The following is a 15,730-nucleotide window of genomic DNA, read 5'->3' as shown; positions in this document are numbered from 1 at the left end:
TTATTCACATAGCACCACAGAGAAGGAGGAACATAATCGGGCCCACGTAGGTTTACTCGGATGCAAATGAAACCAATTCTATCAACAAAATCCTGTGCTATATCGTTCCATATCCTCGAATGTCGAAAATAAACTGTTCCAATTCCGATGCAACCCTTTGTAACCGCCTAAGAAGTGACATCATGACCCATTCTGGAGCCGTAAAATGGGAACACATGTTATAAAATAAAAATGCACGAAGAATTGTTCGCGGAAATTTTTGGGGATCGTTTAAAGAAAATGTTGCATTATAAGGCATGTATTTTGATGCTCTATTGTAAAGCTGAAAAGTTTTTTTTTGTATAAGAGATCTATTTTCAAGAACTACTGGTCCAATTAGAAATAAATATATCAGCATTAGATAGCCTTTTACGAAGAAGCCTATTTTATATCCAGATAGTCAGACCTATTATGTATGATAGTCAGACCTATTATGTATGATGTGAATTCCTTCGAAACCACTGCAGAAGTAGTAGAAAAATATTTCTGAAGTACCTATTTACAGGCTGGTAGCTACATGAGCAAGAAATAATAAGGATATTTCTTGGAAGACAATAAGCAGGTATTGTAAGTCAAGTACCTATGTAAGTGATTTCATTAAGCGTAATACTCAATCAAGATGAGGAAAAAACTCTTGTTATAATTATTTCTCATGCCTTTTATCCTTCTCGTACATATGTTTGATGTCCATCTTGTTAAATAAGTGAGCATTATTAGATTTGTGCTTTCACGTGTAATAAAAACCTTAATGTTTTTATTAAGCATCGAGAGAATAATTTCGGATTCTTTGCGAAAGACACGTCTTCAAAGAAAACCGTATAAATAAAGGTTCCATAGGGAATCTATGAATAATAAGTGTTAAGAAAATCATATATATGGTTTTCTTAGGTAGGTGAAATCTCCTTCTTTTTTGTATTTTGTAGAGTTGACCATTTTAAAGAGATCAAATCATAAACTCTCTTTGAAAACGAAGGTTCTATTGACCTTCTTAACATAACACACAAACCTTGAAAAAAGAGCCAAAAAACAATAACCTATTCTTTACCAAATGTTTCAGTATCCGTCAAGGACCAAATCTTGGAAATCTCCAGTCTACCTGCTATAAATACAACTTGTTCTAGTTCTCGGAAAAGGAATTAATAATAAACGTTTCACAGCTGATAAAGGAAAGTGTTTTTATATTTATTACTGAAGAAAAGAAATAAGCAATCGCTCCACTGATTCTTAAAGAGAACTTAAGTTTCCAAGAAATGTACAAGTGTTAAGGAAAATGAACCACTTCAATTATTCCACTAAAACTATTGTTAGATCAAGTGTATTTGGTTCATTTTGGTTTTTATAAAAGATCAGATTCTGCCTACGGTTACATCCGCGTCCCTTGGGAACTTCTCCACGAACCTGGAAAAAAATTGCCGGTGGCCGTCCTTGATAAATGGACTATCTAACACTGAAACATTTTTTTTATGAATCTAGTAGTTTCTGTGATTAGCGCGTTCAAGTAAACAAACTCTTCAGTTGTATCTTACTGGTATATAGACATCGATTTTATTAACAGAACATTTATACCATAAAATTGTGATGTTGCTACATTTAGTTTGTCCCCTTTTAATTGCTAACTTTAACTTACCTTATTATTTAACACTCACTTATTTGCCGGTTATATAACCTTAATATCACAGGCGATGGGAATGAAATCAGACGAATTACCAGCAAAATAACCAATTAACATCTCTAATGTTGTTTTAAATAACAATTTAGTAAGCACATTAATATTAACACGGTTAGAATTTGCATTTATTTACACGTGTAAGTTATTTACGGCTTCATCGCACGTGTGAGCACGAGCTAATCCCCTGTGGCTTAGATTTTGATTTAATTGATCTGTTTTATAGCGGTTTTCCTTGTGGCGTGGGGGTTTTAAATGGACTATATAAGATAAGGACTGCGTAGGCTTTGAAAGACTATGTAGCCTTAAATTGTACTGGCTGGAAACATGGTCGTCATCTGGAACACCTGTAAGTTAGAAGACAAAAGTACAGTCGCAAGTGGTCCGATTAAATTCGACCCTCTTTTAACCCTCTACACGGATTTAAGGACTAGAGGGAAACCATAAGGTAGGAAGTTCTGCGGAGAGTTATAACCCTATCAAACGAGGATGTCTATACAGCTCTTAATCTTGAGCTTTTTGTGTTTTAAATAAGCATTTACTACTATTAATATTGCCTACGTACTCCTAATAAAAACTATAAGTAGTTCAAATATGAAGAAAATACGACTGACTTCTTTCTAAAGGCAGTTGAGTTCCAACCCGATATTTTCCTTAGGCGTTCAGCAATAGCTATAGCTTACCAATTGTATATCTATATAGTAATACATACATATGTATGGGCTCCTGAATGTATCATGTGTGTGTGTGTACCCTACGGAAGGGGGTTCCAGAAGCGTTAAACAAAACAATTCGATTTTCGCTCAAACTCGCGGTTGCTGTGTGGTATGTTATTGGGTTTCAATAAAACGATAAAATATTAGCTTAACTTTATTGTGTACTTTTTTTTTATTTTTATAAACATTTTCCACATCAACATATAATCTGAAAAATATAGTTTAAAATTGTTGGTGTACTGGACCGATTATTTTTACTCTTAGAAAATGTCATTGTTCTTTAGTGAAATCATCTATAGTTGGTCAAGTACATATAAATACTTAAGAGCCTCTTAACGACAACTATTTTGTGTATAAGTATGTATGTTGATTACAGGATAAAAAACAATAAGTAAATATCCTATGATAACTCTGAAAGTATATAGCAGATGCTCCAGATATTAAATAAATCTCCTCTAAGTGTAGGTAGCCCCGGTAAGCTAAAAGCCGGAAATGCAGCCTCCATCGATATTATCAATAATTAGGCACGGTAATGGAACCGGCACTAACATTTCCAAACCTCGGGTGAATACTATTCACAGCTCCTGGGAAAATACCGGGAAAATTCGTAATTTACGGAAAATGAGGATTTTGTCAGTGTTAGTACTCGTGCGTCAAAAATGTATCCATATTTAGAAATTACCAATTAGTTAATAATTAGTTAATGAAAGGACAATTTGAGACTTGAAAATAAATAAATTATTTGAGGTATATTTTAGTCGTTAGCTATTAATTTGTGCTATTTTTACTTTATTTGTGTCTAAATACCGTTAAAGTTAAGATATTTCAAAAACAGCAATAATAAAATTATGTCAAAAAAAATATATATTTAAGCGCTTTAAAGAGCGCTGGCGGCGTTCACAGTTTTTATACGATGCGAATAAAACCGCGGAAAGGTATATTACGCCCATATCTTATGAGTTTATTCTTCGATTATTTTTTATATTCGTATATAATTCAAGGGAAAAAACCATGCTAACCAATAAAAAAATACAAAAAAAATATATTTAAATTTCCCCACTACATACCTCACAGCATCCCGTCACACAAAAACGCAGGCGTTTAATTTTATTTTGTTTACTCTAAGGGTCTCCAGTCCCGAGGGCTGAGGGAGAGTAGAACAACATTGTCACCACCGCGCAATTTGCCTGATTATTCCAACTCTGGGTTCAATGGACTCTAATATCATGTTTATTCGCGGTGAGTGACGGTAGGTATGTAAAGTGGCGACATCTAGCGTTTAGGAGTTCTAGGTTTGTATACTAATCTTAGGGTATACAGACACAGTGGACTTTGGAGTGGTCTATGTAGATGCTAGCTAAAAACACATAGGAAGTGGTGAATGGCTGGCGTTTTTGGCAGCTGTCTTTTGTAAATTTGACATTTGAAAACTGCTGATTTCCACTTTGAATAAATGACTTTTTATCTTTAACTGAACTGGCTTTTATTTATTTTTGTATAACACTGTTATAGTCATCATCGCGATAGTGGTTCTTGCATGGCCAACCCATGTTTTTCTGTTGTTTTTGCTAGTTTATATTTGCTTTACTTTCATAATTAAGATGATTAATGATTTGTATGACGGAACTAATCATAAGATCAGCCGAACTCGGCCTATGTGGGCCGAATAGTCACGATAGGTAAAAAATCATAATAAGTCTTGAGTACCTACCTACTTTGTTAATCTATTTAAAATCGCTTTTTATACACTTTTATTTCCTTATAACTACTTATTATGTAGATATCAAAGAATATTGAATACTTATTAATACCAGAAATACCATGCATATTAAATAAACTTTTCAATTTAAATAACATGCTCCAGAATTTCGATGATAAACCAAAAATGCACACACAATATTAAAATTTAACTTTTCACAAAAAACCCCGTAAATTCTGAAAATGCAAGCACATAAAGCACCAAGTAGTTTTATTAATGAGCGCTCGACGCTTGTCGTTTTTATTTCTGTTCTTTATTTTTCGCCGATAATCGACCAATTAAACCATTTCAATTGTCGTCATTAAAATACCACGGTTCGTAAGATTTACCGCTGAAATAATTAACGTAAACAAGTGTAAATTGCATTTCGAATTGTTCATTTTGTTGATTCGTATTAAAAAGATGAAAAAAGTTTGGGCTCGTCCGGGATTTGAACCCGGGACCTCTCGCACCCTAAGCGAAAATCATACCCCTAGACCAACGAGCCGGCTGACAAATTTGTTCAATTCGCAGGTCTAATCATTTTAATATGATTAAAAAATACTAGGTACCGATAAAGAATGGGATTAGAAATCGCGACAGCTGTATTTACCTCTCGCTCATACACTATAGCACATGAGCGAGAGTTGAATACAGCTGTCGCGATTTCTAATCCCATTCCTTATCGGTACTTGGTAGTATAAAGATACTTGGCAGCAAGTCGCAATAAAACTTCATTAATAAAGAAAATCCCGTATATAAAATCATTATCAGACGCATTTTAATATCTTATTATGACATTTATGGTATTATTTAAACAGATAAAAAAAAACATTAAAGACCTACACCTATTGGTAGACGACAATAGGTATGAATAAACTGGCCCCTCGATTTCTTCTGCATCCCAAAGAATCCTCTTCTTCAACTTGATCAAAAGCTGCTGAAAGACACATACTTAGTAGGGAAAAGGTGCTTCAAACAGGGACATAAAACTTAAACACGGTTTAAAAATTCATCAATTCACTTAGTTTTAAATTACCTCTCAACAAGAACACCAAACTGTTCCCAAGTCATCCCATTTCCCATCCTTTAAACACCATAATACAATCGTATTCGCCACCGCGTCAAATTTATACCTGCCCCTTATAAACAACAGATACAGCCCCCTGTAGGCTCGTAAACACGTAAGTACACATCCTGTATGTGTAGCCACGGAGTTAGAAAAGAAAGCAGAGATACCATAAGGAAGATAGGTCAGGCGCCTTCTTGTAGGTCAAGCTACGTACGGTGGGCTTGATCAGTTACTAGAACCCAATCTGTTAAAGACTGGTCTTGATGGATTGGTGATTTTGTTTTGAAAATAATGGGAACTTCCCAAAGAAGGCGTATAAGAGCGGAGTAACGTCACTCGTACCCCAAACACCCTCATTTGCTGCGCTACTTTCTTAGAGGATTTTGTGCTATGACATATCCGCTAGTCATTTCATTCTCCATGGCAGCACCATATAGCAGCCCTTTTGTGCTGTAATGCTGCACATGGTTATCTATGTCACCATGAAAGTGTTAATGTTAAACTAGTCGTTTCTCTCGGTTTCATTCGAGTCTCGGGGGTACAACTCTTCGCATCTGAATAAGAAATATAGATACACACGCATATGTAGGTATATTACAGTCATTTTTTATCGAGTAGTGCCAAACATACAGACATCCCTACAAACCTTTAATTATGTTTGCTGTAGATATGTTTCGTAAGTAATGACAACTTGTACATACATTAAACTTGGACATAAACGCACTTAGATCCATTAGGATCGGAGACAATTCATATCCGATTTATACGTTCCAAGAAATACTGCAGCATTGATTGCAATCTTAGATAGATATGGATTTTATTGGAAATTCTCTAAGATTAGCTGTAGTTTCGGCAAGATTAATTTCAAAGATGAACGCCCCTTGAATTATAAATTACAGGCTATTTTTCTTAGTGCGTAACAAAATCAATTTCAAAATATTGTTGACCATAAAAAAGTTATCTTGTAAATAACATCTTTAATAGATCGATAAAATATATTCTTTAATATAAAAACAAAAACAAAATATTTCTTCTTTGGAAAGGCAATTAGGTTATAAAACCGAAAATACTACTTTAGACGATTTTCAATATTCTATTTATAAGACTTCATTCATCAACTGTCTAGCCTTCGGCTTCCAGTCTAACTGGATGCAGCTGAGTGCCAGTGTTTTACAACGAGCGACTGCCTATCTGACCTCTTCAACCCAATACGACTAGGTAAGACGGGTTGTCAGATTTACCATCTTCTGACTACCCGTATCAACTTCCAAAGATGCTCAAAATGACAGCTGATTTATAAGACTCCCAATTTCAAGTACTAATTACTCCAGCTTTACCGAACAAATGATTAATAACACAATTAGGTAAAACAGAAGGGACTGGTAATATTTAGAGGCTATACTTAGATAATATAGATAGGTCCATAGATCCGTAGTTAGCTGAAGATTGACCTACTTGCACACGCAAGCTCCGCTTTGTCAATAAGTTTGGAACGCACTGAGCTGTAAGTAAATATGTACGTTGATGAGATCGGTAAATATAAGTAGGTAGGATAGAATCAGTTTTGGAGTAGTGAAAATTTAAGAGTTTTGTTTAAGAACGAGTGCTTATTATTATATTTTTGTATTGATTGTAAAAATAATATAATGATGAGGCATTACTGTCAAAGGGTCCCATTTTGGCACTAAGATAAAGATAAATTTATATGTCCAGGCAGATGCAAGTGAAACACGTTTGTTTGTTAAAAATATGAACTTAATATAATTCTGTAAACATGTGGAAGCTTGTCATTAGCAATTATTTTATATACTTTGTTAAATAATTGGTGTAATTAGTCTGTAAGCTTTCTTTAAAACAAAATAAATAAATAAATAAATAAGATAGGTTTATACCTACGCATAACAAATATCCTGTCTCTATGTTTAAGTTTGTATAGGTACCGAAAAATAAACTCCCGCATTTATAGGAAGTCATAATCTGCAAAGATTTTAAGCATCACCAATCCTAAAGAACGCAGCTTACCTCTTACGAATTTATGTTAACGGAGAAGTGTAGTGTTAGCTTTTACTATCAAAGCCAGAATAATCAAACATCTCATCAGCTTAATAAGACCCTGTTTGTCAGTACATCATTATGAAATTAATATCCATGTGACTGTCTTACAGCTATGATTACACGCTGTATCTCAATTAAACTGATAGACAACGGATACCAAATGACTTCTAGTTAAAATGACAATCCATTAATTAACAGTAATCAATTGCTTCATAATTGATAACGGATATTCAATATAGAGTCGACAATTGAATTAATTTGTAATGCATTATTCATGTCTGCAAATAGTAACATAATAACATCTTAATATACTTAGAAATCAGACGTTCGAACAGTAATTAAAAATCCCTGATTTTCTTGCTACGACTTTTTATAAATCCTCAAAAAAATATCTGAAAGTACACTCTGCGCACCAAAAGGATACCAAAAAGACGTACATTAAAAGAAGCCTTTAGCCTGTCTCAGTAAATGGACTACCTAACACTTTAATAATATTTCATATCAGACCAGTAAGTAGTTCTTGAGATGATCACACTCACGAACAAACAAACTCCACAGCTTTATAAGTAAGGCTTGGTACGACACTAAATCATAAACCAACTCATTACACCTACTTATTGTATTTGTAATACGATCATAAAGTGTATCTCTCGTTGCACCCCCATCTCAAAAACCAACTTAGAAGTAAGTATGTAAGTAGATCGTAACCGCCCTGTCTTGATCTGCGCTCAAACCATGGAGAACAAAATGATTAGCGGAGGTGCCGTAACGGAAAATCTCCTAAGAAAGTAACGCGCCAAAAAGCGGGTATGCGGGGAACGAGGAACGTTGCTGTCTTCGTCCTTATACGCCTTCTTTGGACACCCGACCACTTTTTGTAATACCAGAAATCATTGACAGATGCCTCAAAGACCTCGAGAGCCTTGTCTGTTTACTTATTTCAACTAGAAGAAGGCGCTTTACCTACCTGCATCATGGCATCTCCGCTCATCTTTCCTGAGTCCGTGGTTCAAACTTATATTTACGAGGAAAACAAACTTCCCTGTGTCTGTGTGTGGGCACAATTGTTTTTTATGGAACTGTTATTGGTTGGAGAATATATTACAGAACATTGTTATGTTGATTATAGATTTTCTGTGTTCATAGTGATTGTTGAGTCAGGAGAAAGAAGTCAGGAGAATAAAGCTGAAGAATTTGAACGAGTTAATCTCAGGGACATCAAAATATTAAACAACTAATTTATCGAGAAAGGCTATGAGCAGCCCATATATCTAAGTGCGTTGAATGGGGGCCTTAGAATCACTAATAGCAGAAGCTGTTTTATTACAAATGCAATTATCCAAAAGAAATGAACTATTTAGAAAGCGTAGGGGACAGAAATACTTAAAAAAAGACATTTAAAGATTATTTCTGTCATTGTCTAGCCCCGAAAATCTAGAATCTTAGCTGAATAAAGAATTAAGGTATTCTACACCCAAATTCTATGACTTTAATTAAACCGTTACCACTAACAAAATTAAGCTTAGAATACCCCTAACCCCTTAGAAGACACCTTAAAACCATTACCGTAACTTCTCCCAAAATGCAGCCATACAATTATCCCAAAGTATCCCCCAAATGAATTGGGGTAATACCTGCACCCCCGATTCATTTTTAATAGCAATGTGTTGTAGTTAAATTGCTCGTTAGGGGTACAATGTACCCCTGGCCTAACGAGTGCGCGTATAAAAAGCTGGGGTAATGGCCAATGTGAAGCAGTTTGGGGTTATATGGACTGGTTTTTGGGAAGTAATGTTTTTGGACTATTGTCTTTGAATTAAATAGGTGTGTCTTTTTTTGTAAATTGGGTTTTATTTTGTTAGTGTCATAAGCTCAAGTAGTATTGTTTGTTTTATATTTAACGTTGGCTTAATTCCAAGAACCTTGCCCTTTCTTACCTTTGAAATGGACAATATCTAATTAAAAAATTAAGCTAAGAAGGAATAAAAATAGGTTCTTTCACAACACAAAAATAAAAAGGCAAACATCTTAAACTACAGTAGGTAACTGAACTTCTTATCCTAAAATAATTATCTCTAAACCAGATCATTAGCATGTACGAACTAAAATTAAATGAAAATACTTAGTACCTTACTTCACAGCTCTACTAGCTTAGTACGGCATTCAAGTGTAGCTTAACGCTTAGGTATTCTAAGCCACGGAGTAAGGAAAGATGAGTGGAGATACCATAATGCAGGTAGGTCAGGAGCCTTCTTCTAGCTCAAATGCGTATAGTGGGCATAGGCAAAACCGTCAATTACGAGGGAATAACGTGGCGTTTGGGTTCTATGAGACATGTGTGAACGATTTTTGGTATTACAAAAAATATTCGGGTCCAAAGAATGCGTGTAAGGGTGCAGACAGTAACGTTCCTCGTCCCCAAACATTCGCATTTTGGCGCGCTACTTTCTTAGGGATCTATCAGAAAGAGAGCGATCACGCGGTCAAGCATTTAAGCGGTCAGTGTTGTTCTTTAGGACGTTATATAGATATACTGACACAGGAGGCATTCTGACCGCGTCGATCAAGTAGAGGAAGTAGTAGTAGACCTAGAACGCAAAACTGCAAAACGCTTGAAAGCTTGATCGCGTGACCGCTCCCTGTCTGACAGATCAGTTAGGAGATTTTCCGTTATGGCACCTCCGCTAGTCATTTTGTTTTCCATGCTTAGCTTATTCTAAGCTAATGCTGTACGTGTAACGTCTAGAGGCGTTCTATGTGTAGGGTAGCACGTCTTACCCACTTTTACCTAGCTCTTAATAGCAGATCGTTACACTAGATTGCGAATACAGGCACTAGTGGTGGGTTAGTGTCGATAGTTTTTGTAAATTACTAATTAATTTGGGAAATTTTGTGGTATTCAAAAGAATAAATTACTGGCACTTGCAGATTACTTTTCTGTCTTTTTTATATCGTAACTATATGTGCCGCAAATCGTTAATGGACGCAGTTTTGAATACAAATCTAAAACATCTGACAAGTTGATATCTCAGCAAGTCAACTGTGATCATACATTTCCTTATCTAAACGCATGTATTTTAGCTATAGTTTTCACGCTTCCTTAGCGTGTTGAGGTTTAGTTCACAAAGAGTTTCGATGTTCATCATCATTCTATCATGCTTACGACGACCAGTTTTTTACATGGAGCGATTTCTCCAAAAAATAGCTTTCGATGTTATTTTATCTATAGTTGTTCCCCGCACTATCGCAGCTGGCACAAGAGCGGTCGGCGTACGATAATGTTAACGTTAATCACGGGATCCCGCCGTAATGAAGTTTCTTGTTAACTTTACTGAACGCAACCTCTTGCACGCTCGTGTCAACCTGGTACTTACAGCAGACATCTGATATTATGTAACTTAAAAAAAAATTTGCTCTAAAAGGCAATTTTTAGTTGTTTTTTTTTGTAACTTACGATCGCATTTCAATATGTACATCGACTTCTCGGTATTTCATTGGCATTGGTATGATAATAATTTTTTGTCTGTTTGCAGGAAGCTATAATTTCCTACGCGGATTTTCATGCAGTTTTCACCAAAAGATAAATTAAGAGGAAGGTTCAGACAATCTTTTAAATTGATCAAATTCGTGTTGAGATTTTGACACTCATTTTAATAATGAGAAATAATAATGTTACGTATAAATTCAATACTAATGTTCTTGATGGCTTTTTAATTTCAAGGGTTATTGTGTTATTACCTCCAAGACAAACCTTTTACAATTGAGTCAGGTCCAAGTACTCTCAAAGTTCTCAATAGGTGTGTTGTCAATTAATTATGCCGTGTGAACTTGACAGCGGAGTACCATCCTCCCTATATGTAATGTCGTAAAAACTTCTTCGTTTGTGTGGTTGGTGACAAAAACGTACTTTCAAATAGTTGCAGTAGTTTAGTATTTGGTATATAATTCGGCACCTCTGGATGAGTATGTACCTGTTTTGAACGCAAGAGGGATTTCTTCATATTATAATGGTTATGTATGTTTTCTTATCACTTATTTATTACTTGTACTAACCTAACCAACGTTAAGATTTTTGGTCATATTATGTAAAATATTCCATTACCAGTTTATTTACATATGAAAATAATGTTAATAAATTATTTAATAGATATAAAATATAGCATTGTTTCATAAAAGACGAACCAATGACAAGAACGTTTTCTAAACCAAACAAGACTCGAAGGTCGAAATTTAATACAGCTATTTATTCATCTTATCGAGTAACCACTTCATTTAAATATGAGACGGTTTACAATGAGACCCAATTTCGCAAATACGCCAACATAAAAGTAAATACCTACCGAATAATTTATTCGTATTCTACTTTAGTAATATTAGAAACGCGGTATGAAAGGGAACTGTGTCTGTCTGTTTGTTTTGTTCTTGTAATAAAACTGCTCAACTGAAGATGTTGTATTTAAGTACTACCCGTTTCCCGCGGTTTCACCCGTGTCCCTTGAGAACTAAAATATAGCCTATGTTACTCAGGAAGAGTGTAAGTAATTGTTTAACAGTTAAAGAATTTTTCAAATTGGTTGATAAGTTTTCAGTTTCAAGGTACAAACAAACAAACAATGTTTTCTCTTTACAATATAAGTATTGATTATTTTCTATATTTGGGACATTATTATCTTCTACATTGGCCATATTGGAGTAGGCTCCTTAAACTTTTTCACAAAATCCTGCACTAACATAATTAATCGTTAACACGGCAAACTACTCCCTTCCCCCTCAACAATTTGCTCGAGCGTGCCCAAATCTGTCAAGTTTGCCCATAAGGGCACATTATAGGGCCCACGTTATGGCAACATGTGGTCTCGCCCAAATTGATTTTATGCTACAAGTTTGACACCTTGTCCTAAGGCTTCTGGAAGTTTCGGGGACTTTCGGGTACTTTCGGGGAGTTTCGGGCACTCTCGAGGAATGATATTATTGGTTGTCAAGTTCGAGGTGTCGGGGAAACATGTTGTAGCATTAATGTCTTTAATCTTTAGATTTGTCTTGTAATTATGTAAGTGATACCTATCTTAGTTCATCGATAATCGAATATGGTATGAATAGAATTCGTCTTCAAAAATAATTAATCAAGCTTCCGAGTTAGTGATTAGAGCTCTCTGTAAAGCTATTTAGAGATCGTGCCCAATCCTCACTATAAACTTTTCAAATAGACCAGGAGACTAACAGGTGACATGCTAACTAGTAATGTTATGTTTGACAATTATTGACTTCATTGCACCTTTAATTACTTACTAAGTTCTATATAAATTTCTAGGAACACACGTACAACACCCCAAACACCTGATAATTTGTCACGCGCCATTATTCGCATAAATCATGCGAATAAATCCAAACCGAATACTAATTACGCGCAGAACACCAATAAGTTACGTTTTTAATTTCATTCAGAACTTTTTGACCCAAATAAATTCTTATTGGACTAAAATACGGGCATATTTTACGAGCCTCACTTAATGAAACAAAAGTACATTCGTGTAATCAATTCTCGCCCGCCGCATCCCGGGGGTGTCAAAAATCAAACCTGAAATAAAACGATATAATATAAAAGGGCTTGGATTTTAATACTGTGAGGTAAAATTTTACAATTTATGATCGGGCTACCTGAGAAGTTAAGTTTTAAGATACGACGCAATTTGGAAATAATAATCTAGCGATGAAACACGAAGGATATATGTATCTTTGTGAGTAGTTACGGGTAGTCGGAGGCCAAAACGTCTGAAAACCAGTCTTATCAAGCGTTTTGTGTGTTCCCAGGTTACCTACTTGGTTGGGGAGGCCAGATAGACTGTCACTCCTTTTCGAACGCACACTTGCATCCTGCTCAACTGGAAGCCGACCTCGACCTATTTGGGTAAAAGCTAGGCAGATGCCGATGAATCTGTCTTGAGGCCACGTTCTATATAAATCCATACAGCTTTCAGAGAAATCATTTCTAATAACAGCAACGATTGCAGAAGGAATATTCTGGTACCACCACGAGCAGTATATAATACAACTTAGCATAATATTGCTATAAGAATTCATAAAAAGCGAATAAAAATCCTTTGGGAGCCATTCCTGCGTTGCGTATTTGAGAATGAATCGAGCTGAAGTATAACATTATTATCCTATTGTTGCATTATCGTTCCCACTGCAGGCGTCAGTGCATTCTTACTCAAATCATAGAATTCATATTTTGTTTAAATATCAACGGTTTCCATGGTTGCAATTACCTAATACTTAACGTATTCGCAGATAATAATGTAATCTTTAGCAGGATCTAGGATATTACCTAAATATTTCTTTAGCAATATATTATATGGTTAATCTTTGAAGACAGTAATACCCTATGTATACTTATCATAAATATTTGTTATAAGTAACTTAAAAAAATGATAGGAATAGTTGAGATAAGAAACCAAAAGAGAGTATGCAGCCACCATTATTAAAGGAACACGTATAATAGACAATTCCAATAAAAAAGCAGATATTCCAAACCAACAAAATAAAGAGTATAATATTCAAAAAATCCCCTCTGAAACACATCTCCAATACAGAGAAGATACAATTTAAACAAAATCGCATATCTAGCGTTCGGCACACACTGCGCCGGCTTCGAGGGCAAATTAAACAGCGCGCGATTTCGAATAAACAATTATTATGTACGCCGATCCGAGTACGCCTATCGTAGGTTATCTACTGTTCCATATAGGCCAACTCTGAGTTTGTGTGTAAAGTTTTTTGCAATATAGTTTATTATATTTTTGTAATATATAAAAACTTGAATTTTGTGCATCCAAAATGATGGAATTGGTTATTTTTATAAGAATACCAATCTGTTTAGTCATTTACTGAACAACATTTCTTCTCTTTTTTGGGACCTCTTTTTTCCTGATGGTTGGCCGTCAGCTTTTTGTGCTCCTCTCAGTCCGGAGCCATCCTGAGCCGTCCCATCAATAGATGCTCGACGGAGGCGATGCTGGTCCACTCTCGTTTGTTCTGACTTTGAGAAAGTCCTTAAGAGGGTTTCACCCTCCACTGACCGCAATATTATAAAACTTATCAGCTTTATAATATGAGTATATATTAGTTACAAGTTCCTTTATATTTGCTGTGTGCAAATCACTTTAGGCTTGAGACTTTAGGCTGCCGCTGTAAGATTCAAACTAGAACTTTCAAACTCATTCTTCCTCCATATAATCGCACTTAAAACTTCAAACTGCAGTTTCTAAAGACTAAATATTTAATTGCTTACCACCCCATTGTCCAAACCCAATATATTGGCAAGACAACACAACAAAATAGTTGGCAGGCCATTTTAATTGGCACCTCAAGGATTAACGAGAAATCGATGGCAATTGCGAAACAATAGCATTTGTCGGGATTCCACTGGCATTAGTCTTGGGCGTCTGCAAGAAAATTAATTAGAATGGGAAGTACTAGGCAAACTAGTTTCTTGGTTAACGTGAAACATGTTGTGGTACATAATGACATTTATTAGTGTTTGCCTTGGTTCGGTGTGCTGAAGAAATGGGATTGTTAATACGAGTTACATTAAATGCTGTTCAACAATTGTTGTAGGTGAAATCAACTCGAGAACTGCAGTTTCTGGGGACTTGCAGATTATTAGATAGAGAAAATTTCGTTTAGATTACAAAGGGAAAATCGTATTATAATCCGTGTTTCTGAAAAAACTATTGAAAGAAAAGGATCCGAATATTTGGAATTGTACCTCAGTCCGATATCTCCTATCAAGATCCCTATAAATATTCACTTTGTCATCTTTTAAAGTCAGTATTTAAGCCATAGTTTATAACAAGATATAATAATCTTAATATTATCAAAAGTTTACGCGCCGTAATTGTTGTCTCGTATCTTCGATAACGATATCAATTACCTATTGTAAATTACATAATATTATTATTATGTTAAAGTTATCCACTGTATATACTTAAATTATATTTTACGATGATAATACCGAACTGTTCATTTTCTTTAATTTGTTCACACCAACCACTTGAATCTGGTCATACGATTTTTATGTCTGTACAATATAACTTTGGTCGTGATTTTTATTGGTTGTAAAAACTAGAACAGCCCCTTCACTTTTAATTATCTCTGATTATAGAAATTACCGAGTTTTATGGAAGTAGAAATCACTGGTATAACAGAATTAATTTTATGGCTCCATTAACCACTTCAAGGTCAAACACCACTGAATATTCACTATTCCACATTCAACACTACAACGTATAATTACCATCGAGCCATTTAATGCAAAACTTGCGTGCACCGCCGTACAATAACAGGACGGCCAATGTTAGCGGTCAAGTACACCCGTGCAATCAAGTGCTGCTGACAGATTTATGCGAGGAAGTACCTTTTTCCATAGCCTGCGTGGTTCACAA

At 35.2% G+C, this 15,730-nt stretch overlaps 1 non-coding gene across 1 annotated transcript; it reads right to left on the bottom strand.

Moving 5' to 3' along the window:
* Nucleotides 1-4,595: 4,595 nt before the first annotated feature.
* Trnap-agg lies at nt 4,596-4,667 on the bottom strand. The gene has a single exon. It is a non-coding gene; the product is annotated as a tRNA-Pro (tRNA).
* Between the last annotated feature and the right edge of the window lie 11,063 nt (nt 4,668-15,730).

This window comes from Helicoverpa zea, chromosome 14 (genome assembly GCF_022581195.2).
Source record: "Helicoverpa zea isolate HzStark_Cry1AcR chromosome 14, ilHelZeax1.1, whole genome shotgun sequence".
NCBI lineage: Eukaryota > Metazoa > Arthropoda > Insecta > Lepidoptera > Noctuidae > Helicoverpa > Helicoverpa zea.
Note: the sequence above shows the minus strand (reverse complement) of the source record. Positions and strands in the feature narration are given on the sequence as shown.